The sequence below is a fragment of the Thamnophis elegans genome, chromosome 15, assembly GCF_009769535.1.
Source record: "Thamnophis elegans isolate rThaEle1 chromosome 15, rThaEle1.pri, whole genome shotgun sequence".
Taxonomy (NCBI): Eukaryota; Metazoa; Chordata; class Lepidosauria; order Squamata; family Colubridae; genus Thamnophis; species Thamnophis elegans.
Genome location: NC_045555.1, coordinates 31,748,513 through 31,773,226, shown reverse-complemented (window position 1 = coordinate 31,773,226; position 24,714 = coordinate 31,748,513). Strand labels below are relative to the sequence as shown.

Genomic DNA, 24,714 nt, shown 5'->3' with positions numbered 1-24,714 from the left:
GTTTTTTTTTTAAAGCTTGGAAGAAGCAGAGTGTTAGGAATGCAGCTTGCCTGAATCAGGCAAACCTGCCTAGGAAAAACAGATGTGGGTTTCTTTAAATATTAAAAAAGGAGGCTACGCACGTGGAATACTAAGTGAAAATATGCAATGCGGAACAAATGCATTATAGTCCACAAGTCCATAGCATCAATAGAAAAGCCACCTGCACCTCATTCTAAATAGATTTCTACTAAAGGACGGGAATCCCCCCCGCCCCCGGGCAAGAATTTAGTCCCAATAAAAGGAGGCTTCCCTGATCATTTGTAGAAAGTAACGGCATGAGCCAGTGTAACAAAACTCTGCATCAAGGTGTAGTGAGCTAATGATTTTGCCTTCTACGTATAGGAAGTAACATGAAATCAATTAGCACGCTCTGCTGATTTCTCCTTAGCTTACATACCAGTTGCTTAACTATTAGTTTCTGCCTCTGGAATGGTTTGTTCAATACCTCTCCCGACTAATATTCCATATTATGTCAAAAACCTCTCCCCCCCCCCCCGCCCCAGGAAATGGCTCCAAATTATGGATGGGCAGCTGTGGAAAAGAATAAGGCCCATCATCTGGAACTCTCCCAGGTACACCACCTCAAACAGATGAAAAACCCTGAAGCCTTCCTGGGTATCGAGTGCCCAATTGTTCTTTGGAAAACATACAAGGTTTCATATTTGTGTCTGTGAGGTATGCATCCTACCGCACTCCCAGAAGTGGGGTGAACTTACTTTTCCTTTTTTTTAAAGCCCTACCACCATGAAACAATGGGAAACAAAGCAAAAACTAGCCCATCCCCTTTTCAATTTATGGATATAAATTAGGTAGATCAGTCCTGGACAGGAAATATTAGGAGGAAACCTCTATGGAATTTTATGCTGCCCCTGTGAGGTGGCTGGGCTCAAAACCACAATCCATGTTCCTCCGTATTGTCAGTTCTACAGAGACAACCCAGTCATGGACTATCCTCCTTTTATTTAAATTTTCTGGCACACTCCTAATACTTTACTTGGCACTATCAGTGAAACAATCAAGATAAATGTTTTTTTCTAAAAATAGCAAAATTTGACTGTGTTATCCGTAAGCTTCACCCATTTTATTATCTGACAAAAATCAACAATAAAAAATACAATAAACATAAAATATAAAAATAATAATTAAAATAATAAATAAGAAAACAAAAAACAAATAAATTCAAACATCAGGCTCAATGGACCCCCAGGTCTTTTTCTGCCTTCAGTTCTCTATGTTTCTATGTCTCTATTACTCAATATGTTCCTCGTTAGTGCACTAAACTTTCAGCAAGTAAATAAAGAAGTTTATTTCTACTTTAAGACACTAAAAGTTCTATCTCGTTTTAATTGCACATCAGAATAAAGTCCGCTATTACTTTGTTTGAGGAGAGGAGAAGAGTAGGCAACCATGAATGTCCTGCTAACTAAAAATCTCGTTCTTCTAAGAGGTAGGGAAATGGAGAACTTTTTTTAAAATTGCTTTTACTTGGTTATCCATCATGCATGAGAAGCAACAGGCTTTGGCTTTGCACTTTATCTAAAATTCATGAAATCCGGTTTCAACGAACGTGTTGCATACATCAATGCAGTGAATCTTGGCTGAGAGTTATCCCATGCTGTGACTCATGAGCTTAAATTTCTCTGGGTAGCCGAAGGAAGTGGGAGAGTCCTGACTGAACCACTTGAGGTAACTGATGCCACTTTAGCAATAATCAGAGGAGATCTACATGGAAATACACAGAAATGCCAATCCCTGTAAGCAGGCTTTCCAAGGGAGCACAGCTGAAAAAAGGATTTTCTCATTCAAAGGCAATGAATTTATTTTGAAATTTGGGGTTAGTAAAGCAAGTATTTTTTTTGTGTGTGAATCCTTTATAGCTTGCATTTAAAAACAAACACACCCAAACATCATAATGTTGAATTAGATACTGTATTTATATTGTTATGGAAATGTCACAACTTGAGTAATAATAAATATTTGGAGCCAATTTGATGCTGTGGCTAATGCTGGAAACCAGAAAACGGTGAGTTTCAGTCTCACCTTAAGCAAGCTGAGTGATTTGTGGGTCAGTCCCTTTCTCAACATGGCAAGTCCCTTCAGAAAATCTTTCCAAGAAAGCTGCAGGGCTACTCCAGGTAGTTGCATGGAGTCAAGACTGAGTGGAAGGCATTGCCCACATCTAAAGACCAGAATCCTGCAGGCAACAGCAGAGCCTATGACACTGAATGGAAGCCAGAGTTGGACTCTGAAGAAGCTGGATAGAAATAACACGGATGCCTATGAAGTTTAACATTGGAGAAAATATTCGAGACCGCAAAGGGCAGCCAAGGAAGGAAACAAATGGATCATTGGACCATTAAGTCAGAGTGTCAATGGGCACAAATGAGAAGGGCCAAATTATCTGACTTCATATGGACATACCATATGAAGACCTGGCTCTCTGGAAAAGGAGCCAATGCTTGGAAAGTAAAAGAAGAGGATGACCTACAGCAAAGTGGGGTGATGTAATTGGAGCAGGAGTGGACACATCATTGGAAGATTTGAAGGACCAGGTTAGTGACAGTTCATCATGGCAAAATTTATGTGATCAACTATAACTTGAAGACACAAACACACACACACACACACACACACACACACACACACACACACACACAACACACACACACAGGGAGAGAGAGAGAAAGACAGATCGGCACTCACATAGCCATCAAGTAGATGCTGATGGACAAGTTCATATATGATATATGTAGTGGTGGGATTCAACCCACTTAACAACCAGTTTGATAAAAATGTGAGCTTCCATGCATGGCTTCTGTCCATGCACACGGCTTCCGCACATCCACGGCTTCCACCACGCTGCGAGGGTCGACCAAGCAGCCTTTCAGGGGCTGCTCTGCTCCATCTCCGTTCTCCGGGGAAGCAGCTGCTGCTCTTGCTGGGAGAGAGAGAGAGCGCCCTTTGTGCAATTTAGCAGCTGTGAGCTGCCGCTTTTCTCTAAGCCCCTCCAGAAAGCATGCAGCACAGAGAATCAGCAGCCATACTGAATACCACAGGGCTATCTGCAGCGGCTCACACAGCACATGGAGCACCTCTGTGAGTGACCGAGGCTCGGCAAGGGATGGAAGAAGCAGCTGCAAGATCTCCACTTCTTTTAGGTAAGAAGAACTATCCGATCTGTTCCCAAACCACTTTGGCCCTCCTGTGCCCACATCACCCCCCTCCCCTGGGCAACCCTTCGGCTTAGCCCGGCAGGCTGATTAAATTGCTTCAGGCCTGGGGGTGGTAGTTTGAGGCCAAAGGGGGGTGGTGGCATGTGGATGAAGCCTGGTGCAAGGCTGGAGCCAGGGAATGGTGTGTCCCTGGACCCTGATCCAAGGCAAAGGGCAAGTGGGTGGCTTGCTTACCTTTGATGAGCAGAGCAGGTGAGACACGGAGATTAGCTGGACAGTCTAGACCATGTGGCAAAGGGAAGATAATATCTAGGGCAGGGCGGGGCAGGGCAGGCAGGGCTAGCCAGTGGTTGATTTTATTGGTTCTCCAAACTGCGCAAAACCGGAACAACTGGTTCGCCCAAACTGGTGCGAACTGGATGAATCCCACCCTTGAATATATGCTATTAAATATTGTATTGCTACGTTATTTGTCTTGGCTATACAGTTTAAGAAGGATTCAGATGCAGAGATTCTGGAATAGATGCAGAGAAGAGCAACAGGGAGGAGGGAGGAGGTAAAAACTGAGTCCTGTGAAGAAAGATTGAAATAATTGGGACTTTTTTTTACTTTTGAGAAAAGACAACTGAGCTGACTAGTATTTTTTTCAAATATTTGAAAAGCTGTCCTGCAGAAAAAGGTCAATACTTCTCTGTCATTCCAGTAATAATGGATTTAATTTACAGGAACACAGATTCCATATCCCAGAGAAAATAACACCCTACACTAAGAACCATTTGACATGGAACTTATTAGAAAAAAGTAGTTGACTATGAAACCAGTTCCCCAGAAGAGTCGTGGGCTTCCTTCACTGATTGTTCAAAGTGAAACCACCCCACCCAATCTGTTGATGATGCTTAATTTGGATTTCTATTTTGGGAGGACCTAAAATGAACTTTGGACTTTATGAGTCCAAAGTTGAACTTGGACTTTATATAAGAGGAAGCAATTGCAAATTATGCTTTACCAGGACAATGTCACCACATCTGAAAGATTTTTGAGTAAATACTTGGATGAATCTATAAACTTCAAAATTAATCATCTACCTTTCCTTACTTTTCCTTCCTCCTTAGTGTGTGCTACCTGCTCGAACATATGCCGGTGAAACATGGACACTAATATCACAATCAATACAAAAAGTATTGACAAGAAGAGCCATAGAAAGATACAAACTCAGCACCACAAGACAAGATAGAAAGACTTGCACATGGATTAGAGAACAAACAGAAGTATATAATATCCTCAAGAGAGTACAAAAATGGAAATGGAAATGGGCAGGTCACATAGCAAGAAGAACTGAGGGCAGGTGGACCAAGGCAGTCATAGAACGGATCCCACTTGATCAAAAGCGTCCACCAAGGAGACCCAAAATAGATGAATGGATGACATCAGCAAGTAGGGTGGGCTCAATTGGCATAAAAAAAAGCTCAGGACCATCTTCGTTGGAAAAAGGGGGAAGAGGCCTTCATCCTGCAGTGAATAGACAATGGCTAGAATGATGATGATGATGACGACAATGACTTTTTCTTACATAATGGACATAATTTTTCAAAAGTCCCATGGCCTTAGACTTGAAAATGGAACATATCTGGAAATGGAACATATACAGGGGTCTAATATAAACCAGGATGTCAAGAAAATGGTTACTATTTTAAGACATGACCTCTCATACTTATATTTCAGTGGATGTACCTGAATAATTTACAAGGTTTGGATCCACTGCATAGATTTCATCTTCTGCAGCACTGAGTGAAGCCCCGAGGATGTCGCCTAATAGGATAACGAAATGTCTGCAAAATAAACTTATCAAGCTCAGAGAACACCAAGGGCCTCATGAACAGTTCAGGAATTGGCTGGAGTTCAAGGCAGGTTCACCTCATGAGCAGGCCTATCCAAGGGTTTCTGCTCTGCCTGATATGTCTATGGACATCATTCTAGGTCAGCGATGGTGAACCTTTTTCTTACGGTGTGCCAAAATTGCCCTCCCGCATGCTATGGCACGCACGTGTGCTCCCCCCCCCTCCCCGCCCACCTGCACATGCACACGCAACCCCCAAGCATGTGCACATGACCCCTTCCCAAGTTCCAGAGGCTTTCCTGAATGGCGAAACTGCCTCCCCCGGGCCCCCAGAGGCCCTTCAGAAGCAGGAAATGGATCATTCCCAAAATTCTGGTTGGCCCGTTGGGGCCATTTTTCGCCCTCCTCAGCCTCCAGAGGCTTTCCTGAAGTCTGGGGAGGGCAAAAATAGCCTCTCCTGATCCTCTGGAAGGGCAAAAAATCAGTTGGCCAGCGCGCACATGCATGACGGAGCTGACTGTTGGCATGCCACCAAATATGGTTCTGCGTGACACCTGTGGCGCACATACCATAGGTTCGCCATCACAGTTCTAATTCACGGTTGTCCCAAAGGTCTTTTTTTCCAAAAGACAACTGGATCTTCTTGGAATTTCTTGAAAATGTTTCAATTCTCATCCAGTTCTCATCTCATCTTCAGTGAGAAGCAAAAGGTTTTCAAAGAAAGATCAGGAAGTCCAGTTGCCTTCGGGAGAGATGGATTGGAACCTCTTTTCTGCCCAACAATGTCAACTCCATTCAGTCCATCCCAGAGGTGGGTTCCTCCCAGTCCTATCCAGTATGCTAGAAGAGGTAGTGAAAATCTGGCCTACCAGACCAGACCGGTAGTAATGGTCACTTGGCCACGCCCCCAAACCTCCATCAGAAGCTTTTTTAAAAGTCCCTTTTCCATGCTGCTTCAGGCAAGGAAAAGAGGTTTTAAAAACTAAAAGGGAAATGAGAGGAGGGAGGGAGGGAGGGAGTAACGGAAGGGAGAAATAAAAAGAAATAAAAAGAAAGAAGGAATCTCACTTTTTAACCGGGATTCAGCAAAGTAGAAAAAAATGCTGTTGCTTTAAATTGGAACTGAGCATGCCTGGCTATGGAATTCTGGGAGTTAAAGTCCACAAGTCTTAATGCTGCAAACTTTAAATTGAAACCTGCTTTAAATTGAAAAGCTGCTCAAAAGAAAGTTTGCGAAGTGACATTCAGCAGTTTGTTTCTGGGTCAACTGAACAACAAACTGGATAAAAGGTAGGATTCTTAGATGGTTCGATGTTTTTGAAGTTTGGGTTTGTGCAATATGGGCTTTGTATTTCTAAAAGGGTTTGGATCATTCCCTGCTTGTGAATGGAGCCAAACTTTCTATAGGCTCATTATCTCATTATCTATCTGGCAGGCATGTGGAATGAGTCTTTCTGGGAGTAATATTTTATTGGGGGGAGGGTTGGTTGTGTCCCAAAGAGGGAAGGGAGAAAGAAAGAAAGAAAGAAAGAAAGAAAGAAAGAAAGAAAGAAAGAAAGAAAGAAGAAGAACAGCACAGCAATTTAGGGCTAGAAATCTACTCAGAGGTCATCTAGTCCCAACCCCCTGCTGCCGCAGGAAACCTTACATTATCTGGATTATTTTGGTGCCTCTAACAGAGAGGAAAATTGCCAGAAAGGAGAAGGAGTTTATTAGGACAAGGCTACCATGCAGAGGAAGACAGAGATAGTCTTTGACGTATGACTACAATTGAGCCCAAAATTTTGGTTGCTAAGCAAAAGCATTGTTAAGTGAGCTGCACCACATTTTTCCCAATCCACAACATTTTCTGGTGTTCAAGTTGACCACGCCTACACAGTCACATGACTGCTAAGCCACACCCACAGAATACGTAGTAAAAAAATTTGAAACCCACCCTGGTCCATCCCCTAAATGCCATTATTGTCATAATGAAACAATGAGGACATTAGGCTGTAGGCCCTGCTTTGGAGCACCGTCTTCTGAATCAGTGTCCGATTCCTAATCTCAGAGATACAGAGAGAGATGCAACTTCAGGTCTTTTCTAGATTGAGTCTTATTTTAACACAACTGCAGGATAGAGATAATGCCCTTTTTGTTTCCCAACTCATTCGGCACAATTCTTCTTTTTTATCATAGGCAGATCAATATCTCACTGATACATGTTCTGCCTGAAAAAGCTGTAATGTATTCTTCCTCCACTCGATAATAACTGATTTAACACTCCTAGCCTGAGTGCTATGGCAACACAATGGATGATTTATGAAGTAAAGGGGCCATTGCTCAAATAAGCTTTTACTTGATGGGCCCCTGAAGAGTTTAGCTAGGAAAAAGTCTTCCTTGGTTTCCGGTGAGATATCACGCAGAATTACAAGCGACTCAGAATTACAGCAATGGCCAAACATTGTTGCATCCACTTGTAAAGCCTCCTTTAGTCAAATTTAATTTGGGGTGATTTCATGAAGAGATTCGAGTAGTTTTCAGGCATACGATACCGAAGCAGTGGAAGTATGGAAATTGAACAGTAAAGCTTAATAGTGTTTTCCAAAAATAGGATGCCGTCAAACAAGGGACAGCAAGAGGAGGGGTATAAAAACAATGAAAATAAGTTTTCTTGGGTTTTCTACTCTGTAGAAATTCATTTACATAATAACATCCCAGTGTGGAAGTTCAAAACTGTTGCTCCCATGCTCTCTGCAGGTGGCTCACCACCACAGCTGAGCAAATGACTATACCTGTCTGAAACTTAAGCGGATGCTTGAAAAGGAAGGAAGAAAGAAAGAAGAGATAGAGAGCTTTGAGATAGCACAATTCATTCTGATTAGAATCAGTATTGATCCCTTTCTCGTCTTAAGATTTGAAGTGTCACAAATGTTTTGGTGTCCAACGTGGATAACAGAAGCTATAGTATTTTAGTCGGCATGGTGGAATCAGGAGGTCTAAGAAAAATTCCATGTATACACATATTTTTTGATTGCTCCTCTCTAATCTTACATCTTAAACCTTCAAACATCTCTTTCCCACCCAGCAGCTTTGACTCCCAAGATATATAGACCGCAAAAAGCAAACGTATGTTGCAGCATTGTTAAAACAAGTTTCCTTTTTTAAAAGACTCGAAGAAGAAATGAAGTTCAGATAAAACTGAAGCTGTGAAAAGATGTTGAGAACAAAAGCGTATGTATTTGTTAAAAAACAGTGGAAGAGAAAAAGAATCAGAATCCAGAAGCTACTCTTAGATGATAAACTGAAACATGGATGGGTACCGAATCCATATTTGGATTTATCTATTTTCAAATTTATCACCTGCCAGAATAGACATTAGAAATATGGATTAGGCTTTACTATGTAACCATTCAGGGATGGTGTTGTGTTGACCATCGTTTTTGATACTCATCCTTAGGTTAAATTCCATGGTGATCCTTATCCTAGTAGAGAGTAAGGGGAGAGGACCTTGACAGAAATATGCACAAACCATTAGCTAGGCAAAGGAAGTGGTTGGGTGAACCATTACTCCTTGGAGTGTTCAGAAGTAGCTCAGGAAATGCATCCCTGATTCACTATAGTGTAAGAAGGGTTATGTACCGCACAATCAGACTTAAAAGATTTTCCATTATAGCAGAGAAGGTCCAACCAAGACTTGTGGACTTCAACTCCCAGAATTCCACAACCAGAATCTCAAGAAACCAGATTTCCAAATCTTTCTATAGAATCTGGTCTACCTAGTGAAGCTAACAACTCACTGAACATGACACAGTATAAATAATTCGCAACTCATTAATGGCACTTTAGAAATCAATAGCCTTCGTGATAATTTAAATCCCTGGTTTATTTGTCTTCATTCTTTTCCCTCCATTATCACTTTTACATTTGCTTATATATTTTCTCCAAAGTGTATGGATGTCGACATGTCTCTATAAGTATGGGGCAGCTTCTCAGCATGGCAAAAATGTTATTTGGCATCCATCCATCAACCCTCAATTTTCTCACCAACGATCTGGTGATTTTTGTGCTCATGAGAAAAGTTTAGAAAACAACTTTTGCCTTAATAGTGAAATAGTTGCTAACATCCTGGGATTCAGAAATCCTACTAGAAGCTTTTAAGAATATAAAATGTCACTTTTTAAATAATCATTTTCTAAAGATATTTTGGATACCCCCCTAAACTCACAAAACTATATTCAAAAGTTTCAAATGAAAGCCCAGTTCATCCTTCATTGATTCCCTCATCTCAGAATTTCTTGTATTCATATTCTTTCAATCTTTTCTAAACAGATCTACACTTTTCAACTAAGTACTTTTCTTCTTCACACCTGGCAACAACAGATCAGATTCCAATTCATCAAGGTCCAATCAAGCCCGCGGTGTTTCCTATTTTTGAATATTGTCTTTGGGTTGATTCAAAGCCATTCTTGATCCATCAGACTTTGCCTATGAGATTCTCAGTCATCCAGGGTCAAGTTGTCCCAAAGATATTTTTTTCCAAAGGCAACTGGACTTTGTTTTTCCTTGAAGATATTTAGTTTCTCATCAAAGAAGCCATCAGATTTTATTGATATTTACGTATGGTCTGTGAGTTGGAGACCTGTCTTTTTTTCAAACATTCCCAGATTTTGTTTGTTCTAATTCACATTTTAATGGTTTTGCCTAGCTTTGTGTTATCTGTTAATTTTTTTCTTCAGACTTTGTAATTTTAATCATTGTGAATTTAAAAATAATATTTTAAAGAAGTTTCAATGAGATTGCCCATGATGTCTTGGAGGAAGAGAGAAAAACCTTTCTGCCATCAAATGAAACTTTCCCTTGTACATATCGCTTGTTGCCTACAAGCGCCTGATTCTGAAATTACTCAAACCAATCTCACAAACTGAGTCATACAAAAGACCTTGTGGCCTTTTATCAGCATCCTTCTGTTGCCTAAGCAAAGTTGAAAAATGTAGCAAAAGATGTCCCAATTTGCCACATTCACAGAAACACCAGCTTTTCACAGGGGAAAATGGCTTGGGGATTATGGACTACCACAATTTTTTGACTGAAATGATAAATCTTCCTTTTTATAATCATTATATATTCCAGGCACTTTGCAAAATCCTTTTCTTAAAAATGCACATAAATTTAAATCCTCAAGGTCCCCTTCTGAGGTTATTAATCTGGGTGACTACTTGAAATAAGTAACAAAAAAATAGCTTCTGAATATTATTCCTCCTGTCTTAGGGGCATTACAAGTCAATTTAACTGTCTAAATGAGCTATACCTGGAATTAAAACTTCTACGCATTCTCCTCCACCGTTAAAATGCTGTACCTTTAAGATAAGCCTCCAGCAGGCAAATTTTTATCTTCCCTGGCAGTTCATAACACACACTTGTTGTTTGTGTAAGCTTCAGTGCATGCGAAAATAGGAAGGGATTCAACAAATTAAAATGTTTAGTAAACAAAGTTGTCCAAAGGGAAATCATTAGCAAAAGCAGATTCTCTGAAAATGCTCACTGGGAAGTAAAATTGCTTCATTACATAAACTACTAGACACAGTGAAAATTGAGTCCAACACCTGTTTAGGATAGGAAAGAGCTGCTTCTTCCCTCCTCCAGCCCAGCCCCCTGCTGTCCCTCCCAAAACTTGAGCTGCTTGTTCACAACGTACATGAAAATCGGTTGTTCATTCTTGCACATCATGTCTGACTGCATGTAAATGAAAGACCCCAAGGAAGGATTGGGGAACTCAACATGTTGAACTCTGGCAAAGGAAGAGATTCCTACCTCCCAGATGGACTCAGTTAGAACATTTGATTATATATGGAAATTTTACACCTCACCCAGGGAGTTCTCACATTGTTTAAAAAAAAAAACCCACCACATTATCTGTCAGAATGCATTGTCTGAGAAGACTCACCCGCAACCATCTGAATGATGAATGATGTTGACAGATTGTGAGAGAGGTTTAAAGTAGGGTCAGATGGGTTAATACTTAAATTGGAGACCTCAGGAAATTCTGGGGCTGCAGGCCCAGATCGGCAAGTCGAAATAAATCTCCAAATTGGGTGATGGGAAACCATTTCTGAACTGTTAAGTTACATATAGACCCAACACTTCCGTGTCATAACCAGGAGTCAAAGTCAATGGTATAAAGCTTTTTCTTTACCTTTACATCAACAAAACAGGTTTCCAGAAACAACCCTTGTGTGTCTGTGCTTGACCTGAAAACAGGGTTGAATGGAGACAGGTAAAATTGATCTGGCTTGAAAACAAACTAAATATTGGGGGGGAGGGTGTTCTTGTTGTGGCAGCTCTTGTACATTATGTGGGGGGGGAGAGAAGAGAGAGGGACAGAGAGCAGCAAACCAGTTTTTTTTTAAAGAAAAATAGGCCAATATTAGAATCTTGCAACATTTAAAACCCTTTCCCCTGGGTATTCATTCACATATTCTCTCTCCCTCATTTCTTCCCAAGGTGTACTGCTTCACAAATTCACAGTCAGCAGTGCAATGTTGCATAATTCTGCATCATTACACAGCCTAACAGATAGATGCTTGTACATCCCACGCAAATGGCATCCCAGTCAAAATAACAGCACCAGCGTTTTCTTCCTGGAAAGATTAACTCAGTCAGGGATTTTCTAGCAATTTTTTTTTTTTTTTTGCAGAAATCCAGTTCTTTTTAGTGACCGTTTTCAGGAAGAGTGTGTGTGCTTTGCTCCCTGATGAAGTTTCTTCTTACTAAGGCTAGCAGGTCTGAGTACAGTCTGAGTCAACTCTGAACAACCACTAGATGTCAGCAGAAGCAAAAACCCTATAAAATTCTAACTCTTCACGCCATCTAGTGACCATCAAATTTCTGCAGCCCAGCTTTCTATGTGAAAATATTGAGTGAGACCATTTCAAGATAGAGAATGAGGTAGTATCCCTCATGCATAAACGAGGAGGTAGAGATGCTGAATCAGAAGTTGCTATGGTGATGGATCAAATGGGAGTCAATAAAATCAACATCCATCCAAATAAGAAAGGGCTCTTAGTGAGAAGAGGATTTAATATTCCTCTTGAGAAGGTTTTTTAGTATTGCCTTACTTGGGTAGAATTGACAACCTTATTTGGCCACAAAATCTGAACAAGATATTTAGATCTGTGTGATAGCCAAGTGGGAATATACACCTTCAGACTAGTGAGATCAATTAGGCTGCAATATCCTCTTTGTTGTGTGTGCATTTGATAAATAATTATTTTCAAATTAGAAGAGCTGGTGCTGTTTGTGTGGTTGATATTCCTTCAATCTCACACTGATTACATATAAGTAGTGAACCTCTAGAGCAGCGGTCACCAACTGGTGATCTGTGAGAAAATTTTGACCAGCAGAAAAATTATTTGCATTTTTTAAATTGCACTAAATCAGGGGTCCTCAAATTACGCCCCCTGAGCAGGATTCGTGCAATGATCATTTGTGTTGCTACAGAGAGTCTCCCCCTTCAGGATCTTTTTGTGTGGGTCGGATTGGGGCAGAAATTTGGACTTAGGGTCTGCTTTGGCCTCCTGCTGTGGGGCTTTGGGCGGAGGCTAGAGGGAAGTGAGGCTGGTGGCGAAGAGCCGGAGGGCCTTGTTCCAGTGGGACTGCATCATGGTCTGGAACTGGCTGACCATCTCAGCTTGCTGAGCTTCCAGGCACCGGTACCCAGCCTTGCACTCCCACAGGTCTTCCCTCTGCTTGGAAAACCTATGCTCGTAGTCCTCAGTGAGGTGCTTCTGCTGAGCCTCCTTCTCGGTTGGATCCAATTTGAACTGAGCCAACTGTTTTGCCAACTCTTTCTCATGGTGGCTGCTTAGTTCCCACAACAGCTTCCTGTTGGGGCCCTAAGGAGCCCGGGTGGGCAGGTGAAGAGTGGCTTGGAGGGAAGGAGCAAGTAGACACCGGCGAGGTACCCCTGACATGAGTGACATGGAGTTGGCCACGCCCACCCAGTAACATGACCACCTAGCCACGCCCATCCAGCCGGTCATTAGGCAGATCATATTAGTGGTCTGCGGGATTTAAAATTATGAATTTAGTGGTCCCTGAAGTGCAAAAGGTTGGGGACCCTTGGTCTAGAGAACTTCTAGAGTAGGTCAGACTTGTTTTTCAGAGCTTTCTCTTATCACTGAGCAAGCATTATGCACAGCACATGGGGAAGATCTTTCTCTCATCCAAGCACGGAACATGCTATTTATTTGTAAGACAGGCAGAATTCAAATTACACCATACATAAATTGAAACATCTGAGCAATCTACTTCTGTTTCAGACTAAAGCAGGTCATTTATAAAGCTTGATTGGGACAGAAAACATACCACATGTGGATTGAAATAATTCCACATAATAATTCCAATAATTCCCAGAAAGATCACATTTCATAAACACACAATAACTTGGTTATTTCTCCCCAGCAAGTCTACAATCTCTCCCTAAAGACGGAGAAAGTATGTTAATAGGACTTTTAGAAAAAGAAATAAATCTGACTACCAAAATTTGGGATATGAATTTTCACCTCACAAGAGATTGTTGTAAGATGCGAGACAACAGAATACTTAACTATGAATAATACCTTTTCTATATTCTATTTGACAAATATTCTCATGTTGTTCAAGGGGTAGACTAGGGGTTTTAAGAACATAAAGAGAATCTGAAATTCAAGTTGCTTCCATTATCTTAGCTTTTTTTAAAAATGAAATAAAATAACAGATGAAAATAAAATTATAACACACGTAATCACACGTAAGATTATGTATATTTTCCTATATAGATTTTTGAACATTTTATACAAACTTCATTTCAACCTTTGTATCCATAAGTGAGTGCTTTGGCTCACTTTCCTCATACAGAAGTATGAGTTGAAGACATAAGGGGAAAATTCAAAGCACATTGAATGCAGTGGGAATGGGCACTTAAGAATTGTGTCGCAAAGTCAAATGATATCACGACTCAAAGTACACTAAACAAAAGTGGATTGAGTATAAAAAGAAGTGAGCAGCGGGAAAATGTTTGGAAGTGATTTGAGTATACAGAGAAAATGAATGAGCACTGAATCACAAAAGACATGAAAAAAGGAAATGGGGAGGAAAGAGCAAGGAAGTGGAGATTCTAGAAAGGGTACAGAAAAGAGCAACAAATGATTAGGGCACTGGAAGCTAAAGCATATGAAGAACAGTTGCTGGAACTGGGAATGTCTAGTCTAATGAAGACAAGGACTAGAGACTCCCTTTCAGTCTGGTTTCAGGCCTGGTTATTGCACCGAAACCACTTTGGTCGCGCTGACCGATGATCTCTGGCGGGCCAGGGATAGAGGACATTCCTCTATCCTGGTGCTCCTTGACCTGTCAGCGGCCTTCGATACCATCGAACATGGTATCCTTCTGCTACAGCTGGAAGAGGTGGGAGTGGGAGGCACCTGGGGGGTGAAGCTGTACACCCCTCAGAGAGGGCCCGCAAGTTGGGTGTCCTCCTGGACCTGCAGCTGACACTAGAACACCATTTGTCAGCTGTGACCAGGGGAGCTTTTGCCCAGGTTCGCCTGGTGTACCAGTTGCGGCCCTACCTGGATCGGGAGGCACTTCAAATGGTCACCCACGCCCTCGTCACCTCAAGACTTGACTACTGTAATGCGCTCTACATGGGGCTCCCCCTGAAAAGTGTTTGGAGGCTACGATTGGTCCAGAATGCAGCCACGCGAGCGATATTGGGTGTACCGAGATACACCCATGTTACACCTATCCTCCGCGAGCTGCACTGGCTCCCCATCAGTCTCCGAACACACTTCAAGGTGCTGGTTATCACCTTTAAAGCCCTACATGGCCTAGGACCCGGATATCTACAAGACCGTCTTCTGCCACATACCTCCCAGCGGCCGATAAGATCACACAGGATGGGCCTTCTCTGGGTGCCGTCGACTAGACAATGTCGTCTGGCGGCTCCTCGGGGGAGGGCCATCTCTGTAGCTGCCCCAGCCCTATGGAATGATCTACCCCCAGAGATCCAGACCCTCCCCATTCTCTCGGCCTTCTGAAAGGCTACTAAGACCTGGCTATTCCGGCAGGCCTGGGGCTGTTGACCTCATGAATGAGGTCCAGCCCTGCCTAGACTGAAAGCATGTTGTGTACTTTTTTAATTTCCTTTTCTCTCTATTTTTTTAATTTTTTTTTTTATTCTTTAGAAATGTATCCTGTAAGCTGCCCGGAGTCCTTCGGGATTGGGCGGCATATAAATTCATTAAATTTGAATTTGAATTTGAATTTAGGGCAGACATGGTAGCAGTGCCCCGATATCTCAGGGGCTGCCACAAAGAAGAGGAAGTCAAGCTATTTCCAAAGAACCTGAGGGCAGGGCAAGAAGCAATGGATGGAAACTAATCAAGGAGAGAACCATCCGAGAACTAAGGAGAAATTTCCTGACATTGAGAACAATTAATCAGTGGAACAACTTGCTTCCAGAAGTTGTGAATACTCCAACATTGTAAGTTTTTAAGAAGAGATTGGACAATCATTTGTCTGAAATGGCCCGGGGTCGCCTGCTTGAGCAGGGGGTTGGACTAGAAGACCTCCAAGTTCCCTTCCAACTCTGTTATTCTATATTCTAAGTGATGGTTGGATGGGGCTAATGAGATTAAGAAAAAAAAAGATGCAGAGTGAGAAACTGAAAGCACAAAAGACAATATGTGAAGGTTTACAACGTGGTGGAAAGCAGACGATTTGATTTAGGGTAACCTTTATAAATGTTATAGCAATGGTACCACTTTATACTGCAGTGTTGAGGCCACACTTGGAATACTGCATGCAGTTCTGGTTGCCACAATACAAAAAAGATGTTAAGATTCTAGAAAGAGTGCAAAGGAGAACAGTAAAATTGATAAGAGTTCTGGAGGCTAAACTATTTGATGAACAATTAATGGAACTAGGTATGTAAAGACTAATGAAGAGAAGAACTAGGGGTGACATGATTGCAATCTTCCAGTACTTGAGAGGCTGTTCTAGAGGAGATGGGGGCTAGTTTATTCTTCAAAGCAGCTGAGCAAAGGACAAGAAATAATGGCTGGGAGATCATTAATGAGAGATCCAATATAGAAGGTAAGAAGGTTTTGGGGTTTTTTTGGACAGTGAAAATAATTAATCATTGGAAGAGCTTGCCTGCTGGAGTTGTGGGTGCTCCATCATGGGAGGCTTTCAAGAAAAGATTGGAGAGCCATTTGTCTGACATGGTGTAAGAACTCCTTCCCTGGACAGGAAGTTAGATTAGAAGACTTCTGAGGTCCCTTCCAGCCCTATGAGCCTAGGCTAGGATATAAGGAACAGAAAGGAGTTTTGAGCGGGTTGACATTAAGCCTTCCAACCTCATTCTCTGCTTATACCAAAAATGAACTAATATAATGGGTACATCCTAATGTATGTCTCTCAACCATCTGCTATAAGGCATTGTGTTGTTCCCTACACACACACACACACACACACACATATACATACATACATACATACATACATACATACATACATACATACATACATACATAAATACTGCCCATCATTCCCTCAAGCAATAATAGGAGACTTGCAACAAGCTAGAAATAGAAATATAAAACATTAAAAAAAACCCATAAATATTTCCCTTAGAATTAGCAAAGATAGCTAAGGAAGGAGCAATAGATAGTGGGGCATAGGTAGACTATTCCATTAATCCACTGACCATCTCCCACTTGGTAGAGCCAGATTTTAAGGCTCTTATGGGGAGTTTTTATTTCCCCTTGAATGTACACGTTTCAAAATGCATTCATTTTGTATGGCAGCTAAGAGCTGCCCTGCTAAATTCAGTGAAGTATAGATTTCAGCTCTCTTGTGGTGCTGACTGCTATAATTCTCCAAAGTACAATTCATCATTACATGGGATAAAAATTCCAAGGGAATGGATTTCTCATCAGTAACAGTCAGTAATATCTACCTGTGGAGTGGAAGAGAAATTAACTGGAATAGAAATCTTAAGAAATTGATGGCACTGAGCTTTGCCTTTGAAATGCTAATCAGTGTAGAAGCATCAAGGAAAATTCTGTTGTTTTCCTTATATGAGTATATTTTTACACTTCAACAATGAAAATAAAAACACTGTATGCAAATAATTCCTATGTTCATTTATACTTGACACTCATTTTTTCTTCACCAAATCTAATTGATTGCTCTCTGATGGCCTGTCTTGTCTTAATATTGAAGCAGAGTCATTCTGAATCTCATTATCATTTCATCTCTATAATAAAATTTATAATGTTATATATTTATATGCAGGTGAGAATAGCTGCAAATATAAACAACAAATGACATTTAAGGTATGCAGAACATGTTCATCAATATTGAAAGAAGTTTTTTTAATGTTATGAAACTGAATATTGTATGTTGTTTTAAAAGGTAAATCTCATGACCTTGGGAACATTATTCAGAAAATTAAATCGGAACTGATTATACAACTTTTCATCTCCTTTTTCAAGCATGTAGAAAGAGTTGGAAAAACAAAGGCAAAGCTATATATTATTACTCTTTTGAGTCTAATTTCCTAATCAAAGTTAAGCAGCTTAAGCAGAATGCTTGGGAAACTGAATGCAGAGTTAAAATCACTTTGTTCTGTCTGTTGCTAATATTTCTCTTGACTTACAAATGCAGTTTAAGTTGCTTGTTGAACTTGCAAGAACCCACGTGCTGTTTTGATTTAGTTCTTTGTCTTGCTTAAATAGGGGAGGGAGGACAGGTTTACTCATTGTCTGAAAGAAATATTAAACGGAGCAGATCCTCTTTAAAAACGTTAAACATGCACTTTCAGAATATTTATCCAGATTAAGCTCCACATCCTCAGAATATTGCATATACGTTAAACATTTGGCCATATTGACTTATATCTGAACATCTGGCATGCTTGCTTTCTGATACATATCTGGAATGTAATTATAACATTTCTATCCCTATCTTATTTTAAGTATATGCCTGAAGGTTAGTTAGTGTAAATCATGGTGGCCCAGGCTACTTCTAAGCCTTTTCCATAGGCTAACAATTACTATTCAAGATCATCTAGTAAATGTTACCATGCAGAGTTCTCTGGTTAGGATTCCCCAAATTTTTAGTCTTCTACAGTACGATATTCTCCTTCATCTAGGTAAAATATTCTCAAGATGAACTCCCGGAGACCATATGGATACAAAAACTCTGCCTAAGCCCTTGGATGTCAAACCTCTAGTAGGCCTGTATTACCCATCATCTATCTTACCTCTTCCACTTTCCTATGATCTATTTCCTTAGCTTCTTATGACTATGACTTTGTTGTTTGTATCTCAAGATTTATGTTGCCTTTATTAGTGTCCTATGTATGTTGTTTGCTGGTTTAATATCCTATGACTATCACTGTATCTTATGATTTATGATGATTGCATTTTATGACTATGATCATGATTTATACCTAATTGCTTATATGCTACACTGAGAGCTTCTGCACCAGAGACAAATTGTGTGTCCAATCACACTTGGCCAATAAAGAATTCTAAAATAAATAAATAAAAATGTTTTCTTGGCAACAATATGGAAGTGATTCACAGTGAGATCTACTCTTCCTTGTTGAAACCCTGGCAAATGCCATCCTGCAATCGATAATGTTTTATTGCAACTAACGGCAAGAGTGGAACCAGCCAAAGAAAATAGCTCAAGCATCTCAATTATGCACTGCCATACTGAACATTATCACTTTGACTCGACACAGCTGTGAGCTTGGCAAAATCATATTGCAGGGTGGATATCACATGCATACGTGTTAGAACATTGGAAGTCCAGCAACACTTTAACTACCTCATATTAGCTGTTATTGATCCTGCTGATTATCCAGTTTTGGCCTATGACCCCAAAACTGGATGTGACAAAGATGAGAAAGAACAATTTTGAATGAAACTACAAGATTGTGTAGCTACATGTCCACATCAAGACTTGCTTCTTTTCTGCAGCAACCTAAACAGTCATGACAGACATGGCCACAATTGCCATAGCAACAATGGATATAGTTCATGAAATGAGGGTGGATAGCAAGTCCAGGAGTTTTCCAAAACCAATGACCTCATCATCATCACCAACATATTTTTCACAACCCCATGTCAGCCAGCCAAGTCACATATGCCGGCAGCAACCATAACAGCCAGGTTGATTTAGTCCTCATGTGACAATGTGACTTTCCCACTTTCACGGATATAAAAATTGTTCCATCCACTCGCCTCGGCCAGCAAGATAAGATGCTCATTGCCGATATAAAGATCAGCAAACATGCAAACAGTAACCACAGCAAGAATCTGGAAAAAATCAAGCTATAAGATCACAAGGAATACAAACACATAAATGTATCTGGGCTGTACTCAGGAAGTTGAATCATGGCAGCTGGATTTTTTTAGCTTGAAACATTTTGCTGCTTATACAAGTGGCTTCTTCAGGCTGTTCCAAGGTGCTTTTTCTAAGAGGCAAGTGGCCTTTCTGGTTTTTCTTTGAGAAGCTTCTTCAGGATGAGAAGTGAAATGTCTTCAAAGAAAAACCAAGAAAGCCCAGTTGTCTTGGAAAAGTGCCTTTAGGATCACCATGACCAGGACAGCTGAGAATCTCCATGGGCTTCTTCAGTCTGGTTAGGGGGGATCTCATCCATGTTCCCCAGGCAATTTCATTTCTCCCTTAATGTGCTCATTAGGTGACTAGGCAGAGAGTCATTGAGAGTCATTGCTCCTAAATCCTTCTTTTAGGTGGGTCCTAAAAAAGAAAAGAATTGCCTCACCTTCCAGGCAACAACTGAGAATCTTCATTGGCATTTGGGCTATTTGTTTTCTTAGAAAGATTTCATGATTTTTCAAGGAACCCTAATGGCAATTTAGGGGGGAAAATGGCAGTCAAGAAGAATATTCCAGTTTTATAGAACTAAATAACTCATCACAGCCCATAGAAGTGTTCTGCTTTTTTAAAAATCAGCATAAATAAATATGGGTGGACAGTAGGAAGCTTCTTTAGTCCAAGTCAGCATTTTGAAGGTTTGCTTAACACAACTCTTTTCCTTTCCTGAAATAATTCTTGTAACAACCTTGTCTTTCAGCTGGTGCTGTATGCTTGTTTGACATAATACAAATAATAGTGCAAAGCAGCAGCTAATAGTGGAATGTTAAGCCTGCTTTCTTAGATATTTTAGCTTGTCTCAAGGTGTTCAATGAGAACGGTTCTTAAAATATGCCACTTGAAGCAATTTCAGCTCTCACTTAACTTCAAATCAGCTTTATTGGTGCAATTGTTCTGTGTATCATTAGTTCCTCCCTTTGACATAAACATAAACTAACGGCAACATTTCTTCCGTAAAATCTGTATTAAACCCATATATTTTTTTGCTGATTCTTGACACTTGCATTGTTTTCCATTTCAGACTTTAAAAAAATATTTGGTTTGGAAATCATGTATGGGTTTCAAGTAGTTAACAGGCAATGTGCTAGTTCACATCGACCATAATTCATGACACATACATCTGGGATGTTGGTTTAAAGAGTCTAAATAAGCCATGATGATTAATTGGCTGAAAACTCCAGAGTTTGATGCTGGCTTTAAAAATCAGATTTTTTTTGGAATGGAATGGAAAGTTTATTTATAGGCCGCCCTTTTCCCTGGGGGGACTCAGGGCGGCTTACAATTCATGGGGAGGGGAATACAAACAGTGAGACATAAAACAATACATAATTAAAAATAGAACACAACATTCAACATTCGGGTGGGGACGGATTACAATCTAACCCCAGGCCTGATGGGATAGCCAGATCTTAAGGGCTGTGCGGAAGGTTTGGAGGGTGGTGAGGGTACGGATCTCCACGGGGAGATCGTTCCAAAGGGTCGGAGCTACTACCGAGAAGGCTCTCCTCCGCGTAGTCGCCAGTCGACACTGACTGGCAGATGGGATTCGAGGAGGCCTAATCTGTGTGATCTAATTGGTCGCGAGGAGGTGATTGGCAGGAGGCGGTCTCTCAAGTACCCAGATCCACTACCATGAAGGGCTTATAGGTGGTAAGTAGCACCTTGAAGCGCACCCGGAGATCAACAGGTAGCCAGCGCAGCTCGCGGAGGATAGGTGTTATGTGGGTGAACCGAGTGCACCCACAATCGCTCACGCGGCCGCATTCTGGACTAGCTGAAGTTGCCAGATGCTCTTCAAGGGCAGCCCCATGTAGAGCACGTTGCAGTATTCCAGCCTTGAGGTCACAAGGGCACGAGTGACTGTTGTGAGAGCCTCCCGGTTCAGGTAGGGTCGCAACTGTGCAGCAGGCGAACCTGGGCAAATGCCCCCCTGGTCACAGCCGACAGGTGGTAATCAAAGGTCAGCTGTGGGTCCAGGAGGACTCCAAGTTGCGAACCCTGTCTGAGGGGTATAGTGTTTGACCCCCCAGCCTGAGTGATGGAACACTTGCCAAATTATTGGGAGGGAAACACAACAGCCACTCGGTCTTATCCGGGTTGAGTACCAGTTTGTTAGCCCTCATCCAGTCCCTAACGGCTTCAAGGCCCCAGCTCATCACGTCCACCGCTTCATTGAGTTGGCACGGGGCGGACAGATACAACTGGGTATCATCCGCGTATTGATGGTATCTTATCCCGTGCCTCTGAAGGATCTCGCCAGCGGTTTCATGTAGATGTTGAATAGTAGGGGGAATAAGACCGAACCCTGTGGCACCCCATATGTTAGGGGCCTAGGGGTCGATCTCTGCCTCTGACTAACACCGACTGCGACCTGTCCGAGAGGTAGGAGGAGAACCACTGCAAACAGTGCCTCCCACCCCCACCTCCCGCAGTCGTTGCAGAAGCATACCATGGTCGATGGTATCGAAAGCCGCCGAGAGGTCAAGGAGAACCAGGATGGAGGCATGGCCTCCATCCCTGGCTCTCCAGAGGTCATCGTCAATGCAACCAAAGTGGTTTCTGTGCTGTAACCAGGCCTGAAGCCGGTCTGAAATGGGTCAAGGTAACTAGTTTCATCCAAGGTCCGCTGAAGCTGGGAGGATTTGTTTGATTACACTCAACCACAATCTTGGCTGTGAATGAGATAAGAGTAAAATTTCTTAGAGAGTTCGGTGACTTTGGGAAGTCTATATGCCCATGTGAACAGCTCTTTCAGATCTTTGCTTATTAAACTATAAACCCTAGTTAACATAGCTTAGCATTTTATAAATACAGGCCCTTGATTAGCTCATGTTTCATAACTTCCATAGTCAACTCTTCCATAATCAAGAAAAGATTGGACAATCATTTGTCCAGAATGCTATAGAGATTCCTGCCTTGGTCAGGGTAAAGGCTAGAATGCGTCCATGTTCCTTCCAGCCTTATGATTCTATGAGCTTGTTGCCATATTTTTCCTAACTCTAACACATCAGAATATAACTTTTCCAGAGAATTAAATACAACTCAACTTCACTATGGTGCAGCACTAACCATACTTGCAAGAACCTAATCCAGGAAATGTTTTTAAGCAAAATAACATTATGTTTTGTGCCAACTATGTCCACCATTAAAGAAATGCCCATGTGAACAGATTAGAAGTTTGAGGGGAAACTGAAGTGTAACAGCCTTGAAAATACAGCAAATAAAATGCAATTCACAGTTAATATTTATCCTTGCTGGAAGTTAGTCAATAGAATCCATACTTTCATTAATAATATAAGCTGTGCCAAGTACTTTACTGACCAAACACATAATGACATTATTCATTTTTATTTAATCAGTTTCTTACCCATATAGCACCACCTACCTGTATTTGTCTCTTTGATGAAAATGGTTGAAGGGACCTGTATGGGTTAAGAATTTACTCCCCTTTTCAAACAAGCTGAAAACTACTACACAACAACCCTTAAAATATAGCTTTAAAACATTTGAACTTCCCTCTTACAATCCTTTATTTGCCCTGGAAAAAATCTGGAACCTGGATTCTATGGCTAATTTTATTATCCTTTCTTTAAACTCCTGGCAAGTGTGTACAGGTAGCACAGAACAACGTTGGGCCACAATTGAGCTCAAAATTTCTGTTGCTAAGCAAGACAGTTGTTAAGTGAATTTTGTTCCATTTTACAACCTTTCTTGCCTTCATTTGTTAAGTGGACCACTGCAGTTGTAAAGTTAGTAACATGATTGTAAAGCGAATCTGGCTTTCCACTGAGTTCGCTTGTGAGAAGGTCACAGAAGGGGATCACATGATCCCTAGGACACTGCGACCGTCATAAATATGAATCAGTTGCCAAGTGCCCAAACTTCGATCATGTGACCCGGGGGATGCTACAACGGTTGTAACTGAAAAACGATCGTAAGTCACTTTTTTCAATGTGATTGTAACTTTGAATGGTACACTAAATGAACTGTTGTAAGACTAGAACTACCTGTATTTCTTCACCCAAATATGTAATTTGGCATGTTATGTTTATTATTTGCAGATCTTTTTAAATGCAAGTTTCTATCACACATTTTCCCTTGTCCCTGACATACTAGCTTTATTCAGGTGTTCAAAATGTCATAAGATTTCATGGCCTGTTTAAACTTGGTGCAACCTGCGAGAAATCTCTACCTAAACTTCTGAATTTTCAGTTGCGAGCCAGGTGGTCTGACCCAGCAGACATCAACATCAATGGCCTTAGAGGGTTGACAGGAGTGTCTCCAATGGAAAAAAAGGACTTCTCTTGAAATTCCTGTCAACTGTAAATCCACTGAAAATCTATTCCAGATCCTGCCAATCCTATCTTTGAGGACATCTAGAAAGTTTTAAGATAGCTTCAGCAAGTTATTGTCATAAATCTACAACTAGATTGATTGAGAGTAATTACTTTAATAAGGGTATCATAAGAGGGGGGAAAAGGGGGTGTGGTGGCTCAGTGGCTAAGACGCTGAGCTTGTTGATCAGAAAGGTCAGCAATTTAGAATCCCTAGCGCCGCATACCTGAGTGAGCTCTCATTCCTTGTCCCAGCTTCTGCCAACCTAGCAGTTTGAAAGCACATAAAAATGCAAGTAGAAAAATAGGGACCACTTTTAATGGAAGGTAACAGGGTTCTGTGCACTTTTGGCATTTAGTCATGCAGCTACATGACCACAGAGATGTCTTCAGCTGTGAAACGGAGATGAAGCACTGCCTCCTAGAGTTGGGAACGACTAGCACATATGTGTGTGGGGAACCTATACCTTTTAAGAGGAAAAAATAAATAGGGGAAGCAGTGAACGATTCAGGAAGAGTATGTGATTGAAAGGAAAAAAAGAAAAGCAACTCAGTACTTAGACAGTGACTATTCTAAGATTGATGGATTTGAGGACTGGCAAATACTTTTGGAGTGCTACTGAATGTAAACAGGAAGTGTTTGTCTGCTCAGGAGCCCTGCCTTATTCCAAATATTTAAACACAGCTCTAGAATTCAGAAGTGTGTTTTGAAATGATTTGTCATAGGAAGTTGGGCCATAAATTAAGAAAAGCTCACATCGCCCACTGTATTTGTCAGCGTTCCAAGTAATGCACCCATCAAAAGCATAACTCTGAGGCAGGTAGATTCCTCAAAGGATATGTTTATTGGATTCATCAGGTTGGCACAGCCAGTGAAAACCAACTCTGACAGTTC

At 41.2% G+C, this 24,714-nt stretch overlaps 1 protein-coding gene across 2 annotated transcripts in view; it reads right to left on the bottom strand.

Annotated features, from left to right (window-relative positions):
* The window catches only part of NRG3 (neuregulin 3), a 599,640-nt gene that overhangs the window by 335,469 nt on the left and 239,457 nt on the right, over positions 1–24,714 (bottom strand). The window lies entirely within an intron of this gene.